The following is a 16531-nucleotide window of genomic DNA, read 5'->3' on the forward strand; positions in this document are numbered from 1 at the left end:
TCAGCAAAGAGGCTGTGTACAAAACGTAAACTCACACTTGCTCAGGGTGGGCCGGCTCATTCTTCCAAAGTCAACTGCAAAAGGGAAGTGGACAGTTATCAGCTTTGTGATAGTCATAAAGTAAAAGCTCATCAGTTGCTCCCAACTCTTTTCTATCTTACTACATCCATATCTCCTAGCAGTGGTTGCCATGGAATCTTTGTCTGGACTCCACTTTTATAGATTTAGGGTCTGTCTTTGGGGGCATCTCAGTGAAATTCCAGAAACCTTTGGTTCTGTTTGAACTGAAGACTGCCCGACCTGTCACCCATGCCACACACACGTTTCCAATTTCGTAACAGCTTTGAAAAGTCGTCATGGCTATTGATTTCTAACCCATCAATTCATTAGGTCCTTAAAGAAGATTAAAATGATGATAGAAATTAATTTTAAGAACAAAAGAAATTTCATTGTAAGGGTTGACTCCCAGGGCGGGTTTTGGCTTGGATTGCTGGTTTCGCATGCAGGTTGCCTCAAAGGGACTAGGGCATCCCCTGCAGTCTCCAGGCATTTATAGTGTTTGGGAAAGTCAGAGTGCCCTCAGTGAAGTGTCGTGCCATTAAATTCAATTCAGGGTGTAGTCTGTGCTCTGCAAATTTACTACATAGAAGCATAAAAAAAAATACGTATCTTTTCTTCTAAAAGCCTGTTAAGGACTCCCTTCTGATAGCCTCCAAATATCTGAACAGTACAAAATAGATATAGTCATCTTTTGTTGCCCCTAAATGGTCAGGAAAGCAGAACTTTATCTCTTTATTCAAAATGGATGAGACAAAGAATCCTGTGTACCAATAAGGTATGTTTAGCTTGGATATTCCATGGTATTTACTTGCAGCATATTGAATATCTATGATGTGCCAGGCTCTGTGCTAGGTGTTGTAATATTGTAACAAATAAAATCCTGCCCTCCTCAAGAGACTGCTGGTCTAATGGGGAAATAGACACATACATGAAGCTTCACTATAACACACTGTGATCAGACTCTCACATATGTTTATACAAAGGGCTGTGGAAATACCTAAAGGATCAATGCATTCCTGGGGTGTGGGCTGGGTGTGGGCATGGGGTGTGGGCTGGGTGTGGGCATGAGGAGGGGGTGATACTAGAGAAGACTTGGGAGAGCCATGCTTCTCTTTTCACATTTATACAATAAAAGAAAAGGAATAGCCAAAGTAATTGAGTTTGAACGTCTATTGTGCCCTGGAAAGTGGACATAAAGAAAAGTAACATGAAATTCTTGGCTTTGAGAAATGTCTTACTTCTTTTTGGGCCAAAGTTTGGTTTCTGTTTGGTTTCCTAAAAACAGTATTCACTAAAAAAAACACATACTCCACATGCATTGATGAGTATGCAGATGCTTGATCTAAAGACTAATGAGGAGGTGATGTGCCCAGCCTGGGAAGGGAGAATGTGGTTCCACAGGCTCAAGGAGTGATTGAGGGAATAGGCACTGGGCTGCATCTATGCAGCTTAGGACAGGGGAACTGAGGCCAATGGGTGGAAGCAGTTACAGGAAGGCAGGCATGAGCCCATTTTGAAGAAGATTCATTTTTCTGAATCTAGAACTTTGTAAGCCAGGAACAAGCTATCTTGTGGGGCAAAAAGTACCTTGTTCCCACCAAGTAAAGCAAACATGATAAAATGAGATTCGGGCTTTATAAAGGATTGGGCCAGAATAGTTAAATTCAACAATTGCCTATCATGCGCTCAGCATTCTGCCAAGATCTAGGCATTTAATGATGAATAAATCATGTATACTGCCCTCAGGGAAACAGACAGGCATACAGGAAAGTATATAGAGTACGATGCATGTCAGTAAAATTAATGTGCTGGAGGGGATCGCTCTAAATTAAAATGCAAAGGGCAACAACATAGTTGGGCTAGGTGGTGGCAGAGAAAAGGGGGAGTGCTGGGAGAGTTCTTCTAACAGTCTGTGCAAATTTATTGACTCAGTTCAGTTGCTCAGTCATGTCTGACTCTTTGTGACCCCATGGACTATAGTACTCCAGGCTTCCTTGTCCATCACCAACTCCTGAGCTTGCTCAAACTCATGTCCATCGAGTCGGTGATGCCATCCAACCATCGTATCCTCTGTCGTCCCCTTCTCCTCCTGCCTTCAATCTTTCCCAGCATCAGGGTGTTTTCTGATGAAAATTTACTGACTAACATAGTAAAAAAGTAAATGAAACTATGCTTCCTGTTTTACCTGGAATAGGAAATAAATAAGACCATATTTATTGGGTATCTTTTAAAAATTCTGAGTACCCTAATCATGTAGGTTAAGTAATTTTGCGTGCTTAGTTGCTTCAGTCATGTCCAACTCTTTGCGACCGCAAGGACTGTAACCTACCAGGCTCCTCTGTCCAGGTGATTCTTCAGGCGAGAACACTGGAGTGGGTTGCCAAGTGCTCCTCCAGGGGATCTTCCTGACCCAGGGATTGAACCCGAGTCTCTTGTGGCTCCTGCATTGCAAGTGGATTATTTACCGCTGAGCCACCAGGAAAACCCTTGCTAATTATAGAAGCAATCCCCTCACCCTTTCACTCTTCCTGACACTCAGCTTTACCACCATCTGACAGCCAGCACCACCTACTCCCACAAACTCTTGGATATCCCAAACTATTTCAATTCAATGCAGTTTAAGAAACACTTCTTGAGGGACTTCCCTGGTGGTCCTGTGGTTAAGCATCCACCTCACAGTGCGGGGGATGCAGGTTCAATCCCTGCTCAGGAAGCTGAGACCCCCCCGTGCCTCAGGGCAACTAAGCCTGCAGACAGCGTCTACTGAGCCCGAATGCTATGCAGCCCCTGCGCCGCCAGGAGAGTCTGTGCAATGCAAACGGAGATCCTGAATGACACAGCAAAGACCCAAAATGGCCAGATAAAGACTTTAAAAAGACTCGTTTACTAAAAATCAGCAACAACAAATATCCAGTGTTTCAGTTCCTATGGGTCAGAAATTTGGGTGTCCCTCAGGGTCTCTCATGAGGCTGCATTCAAACCAACTGCAGGCTTGGCTGCAAGACGGTCTGCTTCTAAGGTCACTCAGGTCACTGTTGACATGCTACGGAATACCCATTTCCAAGTGAAGTCCCACAGCTGTTGTCCAGTCTCAGAACCTCACTGGATCCTGGCTGGAGCAACTGAGCACACAGCACACAGCACACAGCAACTGGTCACACGGGGCAGCTTGCTTCCCCAGCGTGACAGATGAGAGAGGGAGAAAGAGGAACTGTTGCAAGGAATTGGTTCACACAGCAGTCAGTAGTGAAGATTGGCAAAATCAAAATCTGTAGGGTGGGTTGGCAAATTGGAGACCCAGGAAAGAGTTGCAGCTTGAATCCACAGGTCTGCCGGCAGAATTTCCTCTTCTTCAAGGGAGGTCAATCTTTGTTTTATTAAGGCCTTTGACTGATTGGACAAGGCCCACCAACATTATAGAAGGGAATCTGTTCACTCAGACGCTACTGGTTTAAATGTTAACCTCATCTAAAAATACCCTCATAGACACATCTGGAGCAAAGTTTGACCAAATATCTGAGTAGGGTGGCTTAGCCAAGCTGACCCATAAAAGGAACCATCACTGTGCCTGTGTGTGAGAGCGGGTGGGAGGTTAGGTCATGGGAGGTGTGGGTGGGGAGAGGCGGTGCTGTTCCCCAGTCATTCCCGCCTCCCATCTCCCTTATTCCCCAACCAAACAGGTCACTCTCTCACATGTGCCACGACTCTGTCCCCTCTGGATGGCTCTTTCTTTTGAGGGGCATGGCTTGAACACAGAGGTTGACCGAGGACCCACAGGAGGGGCAAAACGTGGTTCTGGTGGCCTCTTCAGGACACGAAGAACCTGGATGGTGGGGTCAGTGCTTCCTAGTCTGTCTTACGTGGGCCCCACATCACTGTGGGGCAGTCAGCCAGAGCTACCGCTGGCCGAGGCAGCTCAGGGCCAAGGGCGGCTAGAAGGGAAGTTTGACTTCTTACATACAAACCTCCACTTCCTTCTCCCCCCTCAGCAAAGAGTTGTGCCCATTCCCTTCCATCCACACACCAACACTCACATGTGTTTCTTTTCCATCCCTGCAGGGTCTTCAAATCTCCTGGTTGAACACTGATTTGGGAGCAAAGCAAGACCTAGCAGTTAGATTCGTTTTTCTGCAGAAAGGAAACTTTTCGTAGAAGAATGATCCAGTTTACTTTTGTGTTTAGTCTAGCATTTCAGCGTAATTACACTCTCAATATGCCCTCTGAACACCAATATTCAGAAACCTTGGGGTAATCGTGTCTATTTCTTATCCTCAGAAAAATGCTTAGAGAGGGTTTAGGCTAGAGCAATTGTGCACGCAGCTTAATTATTATTTTAGAATATCTCAGAGCCATTTCTTGTTTGAACACTATCTATCAAGCCCAGGACTGAGTTGGAAGAGAGAAAATGTGGTTTGGCAGTTCAGTGAAAAATGACTTGCATTTTGCCTCCTGTGTTGGGGGAAGGTGACTGTTGGTAGCGTAGGGGTGGGCATCTTCTCTGGCGCTGCCACTCTTTGTTACAAAGTTCCTTTGTTCCTTTTTAATGCACTGGGAAGTTCTTTGAATCTAAAGAAATTTACTTCTGCCTCTTTCTATTTCTATGATTATAGAAAACATTTAAATTGAAAGGAACTCCAGAGACAGCAATTTTCATGCTTCTGTAGATTATATAATAATGAAGTAGGTTCTTCAAACTTGACTTCCAATCTGTTTTAAAACTATTGTGAATTTTTTGTGTTTTTTTTAAAAAAAAAACTTTATTCAAATACAGTCAATTTAAAATGTCATATTAGTTTCAGGTATATAGCAAAGTGATTCAGTTATGCATCATAAATACACACACACACATATACATTCTTTTTCAGATTCTTTTGCCTTATAAGTTAATACAAGATATTGAGTATATTTCCCTCTGCCCCACAGTAGGTCCTTGTTGGTTATCTATTCCATATATAGTAATGTGTATATTTTAATCCTAAACTCCTAATTTGTCTCTCCCAACCTTCTCCCTTTGCTAACCTTAAATTTGTTTTCTATGTTTATGAGTCTGTTTCTGCTTTGTCAATAAGTTCATTTGTATCATGTTTTTTAAGGTTCCACATACAAGCGATATATATTTGTCTTTCTCTGTCTGATTTATCATGGTAATCTCCATCTGACTTACTATGGTAATTTCTAGGTCCATACCTGTTGTTCCGAATGGCGTCATTTCATTCATTTTTACGGCTGAATAACTTTCCATTGTGTATACATGCCACAGTTTTCTTATCTTGTTCACCTGTTGAAGTCTACTTAGGTGGCTTCCATGTCTTGGCTATTGTAAATAGTGCTGCTATGAATTTGTGGTGCATGTAATTTTTCAAATGATGGTTTCCCCCAAATATATACTCGGGGTTGGGCCCACTGATCGCATGGTAACTCTATTTTTAGTTTTTTAAGGAGCCTCCATACTATTTTCCACAGTGGCTGTACCAATGTACATTCGCACCAACAGTGTAGGAGGATTCCCTTTTTTCCACACCCTCTCCAGCATTTGCTATCTGCAGGCTTTTTAATGATGGCCATTCTGACCAGTGTGAGGTGATACCTCATTTAGTTTTGATTTGCATTTCTCTAATAATGAGTGATGCTGAACATCTTTTCACGTGCCTCTTTGCCATCTGTATTTCTTCTTTGGAGAAAGGTCTATTTCAGGTGGGTTTTTTTTTTTTTTGGACAAGTCTATTCTTCCTGTTTCTGACCTAATCCCAGCCAATCTTTCTCCTATACTGCACCAGAGTTTTCTAATATATCCTATTATTCTTATTGAATTAAAGAACAATTATGCACTTATGCCTGTGGGTAGGGGTGACTGTTGTGGAGGTGTGATGTGGAAATTACTACACTCTGCTTCCCCTTCTTTCCCCCTTGTTTGTTTCTCATTGTGTTTCTGAATAAACGAACGTGCTGCCTGCAACCATTGCTTGTCTTTCCACGCTCTGCCCCTTATTACCTGATATATATATATATATTACCTGCCTGCCTTGGCAACCTCTGATTTTCTCATTAAATAAATAACAGGTCCTTAGTATTTAAGCCAGTTTTTTGGAGTGGGGATTTGCAGTCAAAAGCAATCCTCACTGATACATGAGTTGGGTAAACCCTTTATTGAACATATATTTATAAAGATTCCAGAGACACTGAAGTGAATAAAACACAGTCCAAAACTTCCAGATGCTCACACTTAAGTCAGGAGAATAGACATGAAAGAAACTAATTATGTCAGGATGGCATATATTATGGTAGAGGTATGTATTAGGCATTGGAACAGATAGGACTTTCTAAAAATGGCATGGCAGTATTTCTAGTTCTGCATGCCTTTCCCCCCCTGCCACATCACACATCAAGAGTCAGAATCATCCCCTCCAACCTCGGTGGGCTCGTGACTGCTCTGCCAGATACAGTAAAGCAAGGGGCCCACGTGTATTCAGTGGATGAATGTATAAGAGAATGAATCAAAGAAGCTCCTTCGTCGACCACACATTTCCACACTCCAGCTGTGTCTGCCTGTTACTCGTCTGCAGCCTGGGCCTTGCTCTCTGGCTTCAGCATTTTGCACAATTTATTCTGTGTCTGGAAGAATATCCCTTTATTGTTCATCCAGAGAATTCCTTGTGCATTCCTCCTTCAGAACTAAGCTCAAATATCAGCTGCTCTGGACAACCTTATTTGACTTCCCTAAATGGAGTGAAGAATTTCATGCTCCCAGAGTTTCACTTGGTGTTTCTGTGTAACAATCTACTCCAAAACTTAGTGGTGAAAATTACCGTTTATTATGTCCCCGGATTCCGTGGAATTTGTACACAGCATGGCAGGGTGTCTTGTCCCTACCTTGCCGGGGTCCAGCCTCGGCAGGATCCAGGGGGTACCCTCAGGATGAACGGCGTCGGCGAGAGAGAGAGAGACGTGAGACTAGCCTTGATGGGGCCAAGTCCGTGTTTTATTTTTTGACAACTCGTTTTATACCCTTTTACAGAACGTTTTCAAGGTACAAGATGCTTACTAATGATTACACAGGATTAGCATTACATCATTTTGTTTTTTAGGAAAAGCAGGATTTTTTTGCTTTCTAAATTCTATAGCAATTGTTAGCATATTATCTTTGAGGCTCTTAACATTCTATGCAGATCAGGTGATTGTAAACCTATTTTCCGTTTTTATGGTGACCTTAACTGAAAGGTAACAGGGTCATAGAGAAGTAGTACAGAGTAGAATTATATTCTTGTTAATACAAAAATTAATCTTTCTGCAAAAGTTGTCAGTTGCGTTTATCTAAGAAGTTTACCCCATACAGACTCTGCGGCTTCAGTGAGGCAGCTTCTACCTAGTACTCCTGGCTGACAATTAACAACCATCTCAATGTTACTACACTAGGGCTAAGTTTTTATTTCCCTAGATCTTCAACTATATTAACAATGGTTTTTATAACACAACCTTAGCACATCAAAGGCAAAAATACAGCAAGCAAAACACAGCAAGTTAAACATAGCAAGCAAATCACAACCCAATAACCACCTATAGAATAATTTTCTTATGTTTTCCAATAGGACTCCTTTACCCCTTAAAAGGGCTCTATATCTATTAGGGCTTTTATATAATCAGGTTCTTTATGTTATTTTATGATTAGGATATTATAAGCAATCATGTATATTAGTACCAAGCGCATAAATGCATTTGGCTAACAAAACTACCAGCAAAGGAGTTTGAATTAAAACACTCCTTTCACCCTAAATAATTTCATAAAATACCACCACCTGGGAAACTTATTGATTAAAATTCTAAATTGATTCTTATTTGGGAAGAGATCAGGGAAGGCCTTCCTGCCTGTGTCAGAGAAATTAGGGAGTAGTCCATTGAGGCAGGCATCAGAAAGACAGATATCATCTTTAAGGTGAGAGCCGGGGGCAGCTTTCCGAAATCCCTGAAAACCTGATCTGCCTTGCCTATCAGGCTTTCTCCTCATGACCTTGTCATGGGTGGGATCTCGTGAGCTGGCCTTTTCAAAAAACCCCTGATAACCTGATTCGCCCTTGTTAGGGGCAGGGTCTCGTGAGCTGACCTTTTCGAAATCCCTGATAACCTGATTCGCCCTTGTTCGGAAGGTTTATCTCCCCTATGGCCTTTCCAAGGGTGGGGTCCCGTGTGTTGGCTCCTGGCACTACCTCAGCTGGAAGTCTTGACAGCAGGACTGGGATCATCTGATGACTGGTTCATTCACCTGGCTGGTGGTTGATGAGAGGGATCAATCATATGGAGGATGGAATAGCGGGGGTTCCTTGGGCATCTCTTTCTGTATCTCGGTTGTTTCCCCATATTGCAGCTTCAAGGTGACTGAAGTTTTTCCAAGGTGGTTCCGGGGTCAAAAGGTGTGCAGAGGGAGAAAGAGAGAGAGAGAGAGAGAGAGAGAGAATGAGGAAGGGAGAACCAGGAGAGAGCTGTAGTCTTTATATGACTTAGCCTTGGAAGTCACATAGCATCACTTCTGCCATACTGTATCTGGCAGAGCAGTCACAAGCCCACCGAGGTTGGAGGGGATGATTCTGACTCTTGATGTGTGATGTGGCAGGGGGGGAAAGGCATGCGGAACTAAAAATACTGCCATGCCATATTTAGAAAGTCCTATCTATTCCAATGCCTAAAACATACCTCTACCATAATATTTACCATCCTGACATAATTAGTTTCTTTCATGTCTATTCTCCTGACTTAAGTGTGAGCATCTGGAAGTTTTGGACTGTGTTTTATTCACTTTAGTGTCTCTGGAATCTTTATAAATATATGTTCAATAAAGGGTTTAAACTAACCTGTCTGGGCCTCATTTGTTAAAGGAGAAAAAAAAATGCATTAAGAGCAGTAAGAATTTTGATCTAGGATGCCAAGGTCCTTGTCAGCTACCACATTATGAGTCTGCCTCTCTTTAGGGGGATAAGAGAATAATGATCAAGCCGACATAGATGTTGACCTGCATTTGCTTTTCCCCTGTCAAGCTTTATAGCAGTGTTGTTCTGTAGAACTTTCTGGAGTGATGGAAAAGGTTAATATCTGTGCTATGTTATGTCAGTTTCCCCGGTGACTCAGTGGTAAAGAATCCGCCTGCCAATGCAGGAGATGCAGGTTCGATCCCTGGGTCAGGAAGATCCCCTGGAGAAGGAAATGAGACCCCACTTCAGTGTTCTTGCATGGGAAATCCCAAAGATAGAGGAGTCTGGCAGGCTACAGTCCATGGGGTTGCAAAAAAGTCAGACACGACTTAGTGACTAAACAACAACAATATGTCATGGCACGTGTGGCCATTGAGCCCTTGAAATGTGATTAGAGTGACTGGGAAACTACATTTTAAATTTATTTCATTTCCATTAATTTTTGTTTAATTCTAAATAACACAGGTGACTGGTGGCAACCTTATTGGACTGAGCTCTGAGGATCAGGTTTGGTGTAATTCTGTCCCAGGTTTGCAGAACCAGATACTACTGGCCTCTTTCTCTTCAGCAAAATAAACAAAAGCCACAAAAGTTTCTTTATGTCCCTTTCTGCTCCCACCAAAACACTCCTTCAAATTCCTGAGACAGCCCTTCTTAGCTGCCTTCTATTCACATCCTCTCTTTCTCCCTCTGGTTTTCTGCCTAATTTGTTTCCATATATAATTTTTTTGTTCCCATTTTGCTTTCTACTTGGAAAAATACTTCCTCATGTCTAATCTGTATCACATATATTAATGCGATTCTGTTGAAAGGTCAATGATGTTACTTAAGCCAGTTATCATTTTCATGCACTTTAATGAAAACCTGACTTTAAACATTCCTGTTGTTGACAAGCTCACTGAGAATCTTTAATCTGGCCTTTCTGGCCCCCTTCTTTAATTCCAGCTGTCTTTCTATTGGCATGTCCTGTTTTTATTAAACTATCACTGGAATGCTCTTGCCCGTAATGGGCTTTTTGGGAGAGGAACAAGCATTGTCTTGGTTTGGAGAGGAGCAAGTGGTAATCTTAACTTTATTGACCAAGATGTACAGCTTTGTAACCCTGGGGTTTTTGACGTGCACACACCGCTGTATGTATTGGAGGCTGTGTTGGGTCATTGTTGTCGCTTGCAGTCTTTCTCTAGTTGCAGAGAGTGGGGGCCACTCTCTAGTTGTGGTGCATGGACTTCTCGTTGTGGGAGCTTCTCTGGTGTCAGAACACAGCCTCTAGGTACACAACTGCAGTAGTTGCACGCACGGGCTTAGTTGCTCCAAGGCAACTAAGAATCCTGGTCCAAGAATCCTCTTGGACCAGGGATTGAACTCATGTCCCCTGCATTGGCAGGCAGATTCCTATCCACTGGGCCACCAGGGAAGGCCCTTTGTAACTCTGTCTTGAATGATCAGAGTAAGGACAAGCAAGTTTTCTTTGCTAAACCCAGAAATACTGCTCCTCGGAGGGTTCAGGAAACAGGGCTGGGGATCTGGAACATTTTACATTTAAAGGGCCAGCTTTATTTTCAAAAGAACAAGTGTGAAGTTAGACTCTGGAATGACCTGGGGGTGTAGGTTTTGCAGCCTGGGCACTTAGGCTGCTCTGGAGAAAAGCCATAGATGGCCTGGGGCACCTGCAGAAAACAATGGAAATGTCAGGACTGTGTGTTAAATCCAGCATCTCAACCCAGCGAATTGCAACTCTGCCCAGATGGAGGGAGTGGGACAGGGGTAAATCTGCAGAAGGCAGAGAATTGTGTCTGTTTTACTCACTGTTGTATCCTTGGGGGCCTTGTTCTGTTCACTCACCAACTATTCAGTACCTACTATGGGCCAGGTCCCATATCAATGAAAAAAACAGATTAAGATTCCTGCCTTCTGTAGCTGGAACACTGAGTGTCAGGACTGGGAGAAAGATACAAATAAAATTCAATAGAGATGTAACTTATAAGGGGGGAAGGAGGAGAGGGAGGGAAAAACTGGGATGGACATGTACACCTGAAATAGATAGACTCTGCTCAATATTCTGTTATACCCTAAGTGGGAAAAGAAGTTGGAAAAAGACACATACATGCGTTTGTATAACTGAGTCACTTACCGTACCCCTGAACACTGTCATCAGCTACTGGTGTTGTTCTTCAGTTGCTAAGTCATGTCTGACTCTTCCATGGCCCCGTGGACTGTAGCCCGCCAGCTCCCCTGTCCATGGGACTTACCAGGCAAGAATACTGGAGTGGGCTGCCATTTCCTTCTCCAAGGGATCTTCATGACCCGGGAATCAAACCTGCGTATTCTGCATTAGCAGGTGGATTCTTTACTGCTGAACCATGAGGGAAGCCCATTAATCAACTACACCTCAATATAATGGAGAAGGAAATGGCAACCCATTCTAGTATTCTGGCCTGGGAAATCCCATGGACAGAAGAGTCTGGTGGATTACAGTCCATGGGATCACAAAGAGCTGGACATGACTGAGCAACTAACACACATACATTCTTCAATATAAAATTTAAAAAATTTTGTTATGTTAAAGTATGTTAGTAGGTAGCACGTTACAAAACAAGAAAGCCTAGAGCAGAGTAAGGGATACAAAAAATCTGAAATTCAAATTGCAACTTAAAATATAACAGTCAGGCTAAGCTTCATTGAAAACACATTGAGTAAAGTCTAGAAGTGAGAGTAGCCTGGCACCCAGATCAGCGCCTGGTTCAGGGGAGATCTGCTGGGTGAACAGATGAGTACAGTCTGCCCACCATTCCTCTCGCTGCGTGGGTTCTTCAGGTGAGCCTGAAATGGGGTGTGGGAACACGCTGCCCTTTAGTGAGACCTAGGGGCTCCCCAGGTGGCACTAGTGGTAAAGAACTCACCTAGCAATGCAGGAGACGTAAGAGATGCAGGTTCAATCTCTAGGTCGGAAAGATCCCCTGGAGGAGGGCATGGCAACCCACTCCAGTGTTCATGCCTGGAGAATCCCATGGACAGAAGAGCCTGCTAGACTACAGTCCATGGCATTGCAGAGTCAGACACAGCCGAAGTGGTTTAGCATGCATGCACACAGTGAGGTCTAGACATTGATTATCTCTCCACAGTGAACCTTGCTAGTGTTAAGGATTTCCACATACCTCAACTCGTAGTTGTAAGTCAACAATTTCATCAGATGTTCACAGAGATTTGATGTGTGATGTGTTTCAAAGCCAGAAGAAAAATTTGCCTAACTGAATTTACTGAAATGTACACTTATATAGTATTGTGATCTCTAACTGATATTTTCTCAAGGTATGTAGAAGCAAACCCTGCAAAAAACATGCCTGTCTATGGAACTGAATGTTGCATATGTTAGGTGGTGGGGAGAGGATTGAGGAGATTTCCAGAATTGAGGTAGCAAAGCCAAGTTTCCTCTGCTTCACAATTTTGCCTGAGGCTAGCCCTGCAGGAGAATTTTAATAATGAACATCCTTCATGGTTCTAAAATTATTTAATTTCATGGTGATTTTACATTTCCCATTTTAAGACTCGAGACACGATGAAACCAGATCATTTGTCTGGGCTCCTCCACAGTGAAAACATGAAAGCCAATGGAAAGTGTCATGCTGCCAGAAGCATGAGCTCTTATGCTAAACACTAGATCCAAATGGACTGAGTTTAGAGGACTTGGAGTTGATTAAATCATTTATTCATTTGTTTGGAAAATCTGAGCCAGATGGGAGAGATATGCAGAGTAAGATTAGAAGAAGGGGGTGGGATTTCCATGCCCTCCCAGCACCTTGATATATTCACCAACTCGGAAGCTTTCTGACTCTTGTTGTTTAGGGTTTTTAACTAAGATAACATTATATGGATGCTTGATCAAATCATTGGGTATTAGTTATCAAACTCAACCTCCAGCCCTTCTCCCCTCTCCCAAGGCCCAGGAAGGGACTAGGAAGTGATTGGGGGTGTGAGGACAAGGGACTCTGAAATTTCCAACCCTCTAACCACCACTTTCTTGGCCATCAGCCCCCATCCTAAAGCCATCTAGGCGTCTCCAGCCACCGGTCATCACAATGGCATATAAAAGGCACTCTTGGGGAGTTCCTTGGTGATCCAGACCTGGTGCTTTCACTGCTGTTGTGCAGCCTGACTTCAATCCCTATTCAGGGAACTAAGATCCTACAAGTGGCCAAAAAGCCAAACTGAAGCAAAAAAAAACCCATTCGTATTGTTTCAGAAATTACAAGGGTCTTAGAAGCTATGTGCCAGGAACTAGGGATTAAGCCCAATATATATTTTCCATTATACCACAATTGTTTTAAGTCAAATTAAACTCTGAGGTACTATTTTACTCAGTAGTTGATAACTAATTCACATGTGGGGTGCTGCCATAATAAAAGCCTGAACTATGGGTTTGACTTTGAATTGGGATAGTGGATGGAAAGACCTCAAGAACAGTGAGAGTGAAAGCCTAAAGAATACAGAGACACATGGAGTCAAGCTCCACTAATGTTGGGTTGTAACTTTACCTTTTAAGAGAAAGTTTTCCCCTGAACCCCAGATGGCTGTTCCTCTCTCAGTGACTGGTTGGTATGGTAAGAGCGCGCTTAAGTATTTCTAGAAGGATTTCCAAAACAAATGGCTTCTAAGCACCAGGAATGGCGTGAGGCTGAAAGTCACCTTCACTTTGCTTTGTTTATGCATGTATTCAGTGACTAACCACTGAGCACCTACCACAGGCCAGAAGTGATTTTAGGTGCTGGAGACACAGTTGTGAAGGAGGAAGGCGAAAGCCCTGCTCTCATGGAGCACATATTCCTGGGGAAGAGATGAATAATAAATAAGCTAACAGGCATTACCATTTCAGGGGGCAGTGTAAGTGGTCTGCAGAAAGCCTATGATGCTTCTATAGAACCTCTGTAGAAAGTCAGAGGTTCCGACTGACACTGATACTGCTGATACTCAGCAGAAAATCTATGATAAGAGTAAATCCAATAAGGAAGTGTTCCCTGACATTTTGGCACTAGACACCAGTTTCATGGAAGACAATTTTTCCACAGACCATGATGATTCAAGTGCATTATTAGTACATTTATATATTGTGCACTTTATTTCTATTTTTATTATATCAGATCCACCTCAGATCATGAGGCATTAGATCCCAGAGGTTGGGGACCTCTGCTAAGGGGTCCCCTTTGATCTCTGAAGACCCATTCATCTCACGCTGTTACAACTTCTAGACTCCAAGACTTCTGCCTCTATCTCCCTTTCTTCCTAATGATACCATAATTACCCAAACTACAATAGGAAGCAACCAAGATGTCCTTGGTCATAAGTGAAAGCTTTGACACTGCCCTTCGGGAACGGGGCTCCTGCATTAGCTGATTCTTACAGAAGTGGGACATACTCAAATGCAGGGAGAAAAACGTGGCCCTAGGTCATGAAGTTGATGGGTGGGTAGGCACTGCGCACAATTCACCTATATGACTTCACAAGTAGCCTACTGTGTTAAACTCCATCATTATTCCAAAGGCTACCTAATTTAAAAATCCATTTAATGTGTTGATTTTTTTAAAAAGTTTTATTTTTTAACAGCAACTTCAAGTTCATAGCAGAAGTGAGAGGATGGTACATAAATTCCCCACAAATGCAGAGCCTCCCATCATCTATATTCCCCACAGAGCAGCATGTTTATTTTAACCGATAAACCTGCAGACACATCATTGTCACCCAAAGCCCATAGCTGTACATTCTGAGGGTTTTGACAAATATATAATTACACATATACATCATTACTGTATCATATGGAAGTGTTTTATTAATGCTCTAAAATTCCTCTGTGCTCTGCTTATTCATCCCCCACTTACCCCGTGTGGGGACAACTTCTGGCAATTACTGTACTGTCTCCATAGTTTTGACTTTTCCAGAATGTCATATAGTTGGAATCATATAGTATGTAATCATTACAGAAAGTGGCTTCTTTCACTTAGAAATATGAATTTAAGTTTCCTCTATGCCTTTTCATGGCTTGATAGCTCATTTCTGTGACTCGGGTGATAAAGAGACTGCCTGCAATGCAGGAGACCTGGGTTTGATCCCTGGGTTGGGAAGATCCCCTGGAGAAGGGAATGGCTACCTACTCCAGTATTTTTGCCTGAAGAATTCCATGGAGAGAGGAACCTGGTGGGCTACAGCCCATGGGGTTGCAAAGAATCAGACATGACTGAGCAGCTAACACTTTTACTGTCAATATTTCCATTATCTTTGATGTACCAGTTTATTTATCCATTCACCTAATGAAGGACGTCTTGGTGACTTTCAAATTTTGGCAATCATGAATAAGCTGCTATAAACACCTGCGTGCAGGCTTTTATTTTTTTTATTTTTATTTTTTTAATTTTATTTTATTAGTTGGAGGCTAATTACTTCACAACATTGCAGTGGGTTTTGTCATACATTGACATGAATCAGCCATAGAGTTACACGTATTCCCCATCCCGATCCCCCCTCCCACCTCCCTCTCCACCCGATTCCTCTGGGTCTTCCCAGTGCACCAGGCCCGAGCACTTGTCTCATGCATCTCACCTGGGCTAGTGATCTGTTTCACCCTAGATAATATACATGCTGTTCTTTTGAAACATCCCACCCTCACCTTCTCCCACAGAGTTCAAAAGTCTGTTCTGTACTTCTGTGTCTCTTTTTCTGTTTTGCATATAGGGTTATCAAAAATATGGAACGCTTCACGAATTTGCGTGTCATCCTTGCGCAGGGGCCATGCTAATCTTCTCTGTATCGTTCCAATTTTAGTATATGTGCTGCCGAAGCGAGCACTGCGTGCAGGCTTTTATGAACATATGTTTTCAGCTCTTTTGGATAAGTACCAACAGCACGATTACCTGATTGATAAGAGTATGTCTAGTTTTGTAAGGCCAGCTGTCTTCCGAAGCAGCTGCGCCGCGCTGCCTTCCCACCAGCCGTGCGTGAGACCTTCTGCTGCTCCACCTCCTCGGTAGCACTTGGTGCTGTCAGCGCTCTGGGTTCCGGCCTTTCTAGTAGGTGCGTACTGGTATCTCACTGTTGTTTTAATCACCTTAACTTAAAAGATAAATACAAATTATTTTTTAGTTGAGCTTAACATTTACTTCACCTCCTACACGTTTGAGTGCCTATAATGTGTGAAGTTTTGAGCATGTAGAAATGAAGTGAAGTCGCTCAGTAGTGTCCGACTCTTCGAGACCCCATGGACTATAACCTACCTCCATCAATGGGATTTTCCAGGCAAGAATACTGGGGTGGGTTGCCATTTCTTCTCTAGGGGATCTTCCCAACCCAGGGGTTGAACCTGGGTCTCCCGCACTGCAGGTAGATTCTTTACTCTCTGAGCCACCAGGGAAGCCTGTGTGGACCACAACAAACTGTGGAAAATTCTTTAAAGAGATGAGAACACCAGACCATCTTACCTGTCTCCTGAGAAAACTGTACATGGGTCAAGAAGCAACAGTTAGAAC

General features: G+C 43.0%; 1 non-coding gene across 1 annotated transcript; it reads right to left on the reverse strand.

Moving 5' to 3' along the window:
- Nucleotides 1-15747: 15747 nt before the first annotated feature.
- LOC136153099 (U6 spliceosomal RNA) lies at nucleotides 15748-15854 on the reverse strand. The gene has a single exon (XR_010660339.1). It is a non-coding gene; the product is annotated as a U6 spliceosomal RNA (small nuclear RNA).
- Nucleotides 15855-16531: the final 677 nt, after the last annotated feature.

The sequence above is a fragment of the Muntiacus reevesi genome, chromosome 22 (assembly GCF_963930625.1).
Source record: "Muntiacus reevesi chromosome 22, mMunRee1.1, whole genome shotgun sequence".
NCBI classification, from domain to species: Eukaryota; Metazoa; Chordata; class Mammalia; order Artiodactyla; family Cervidae; genus Muntiacus; species Muntiacus reevesi.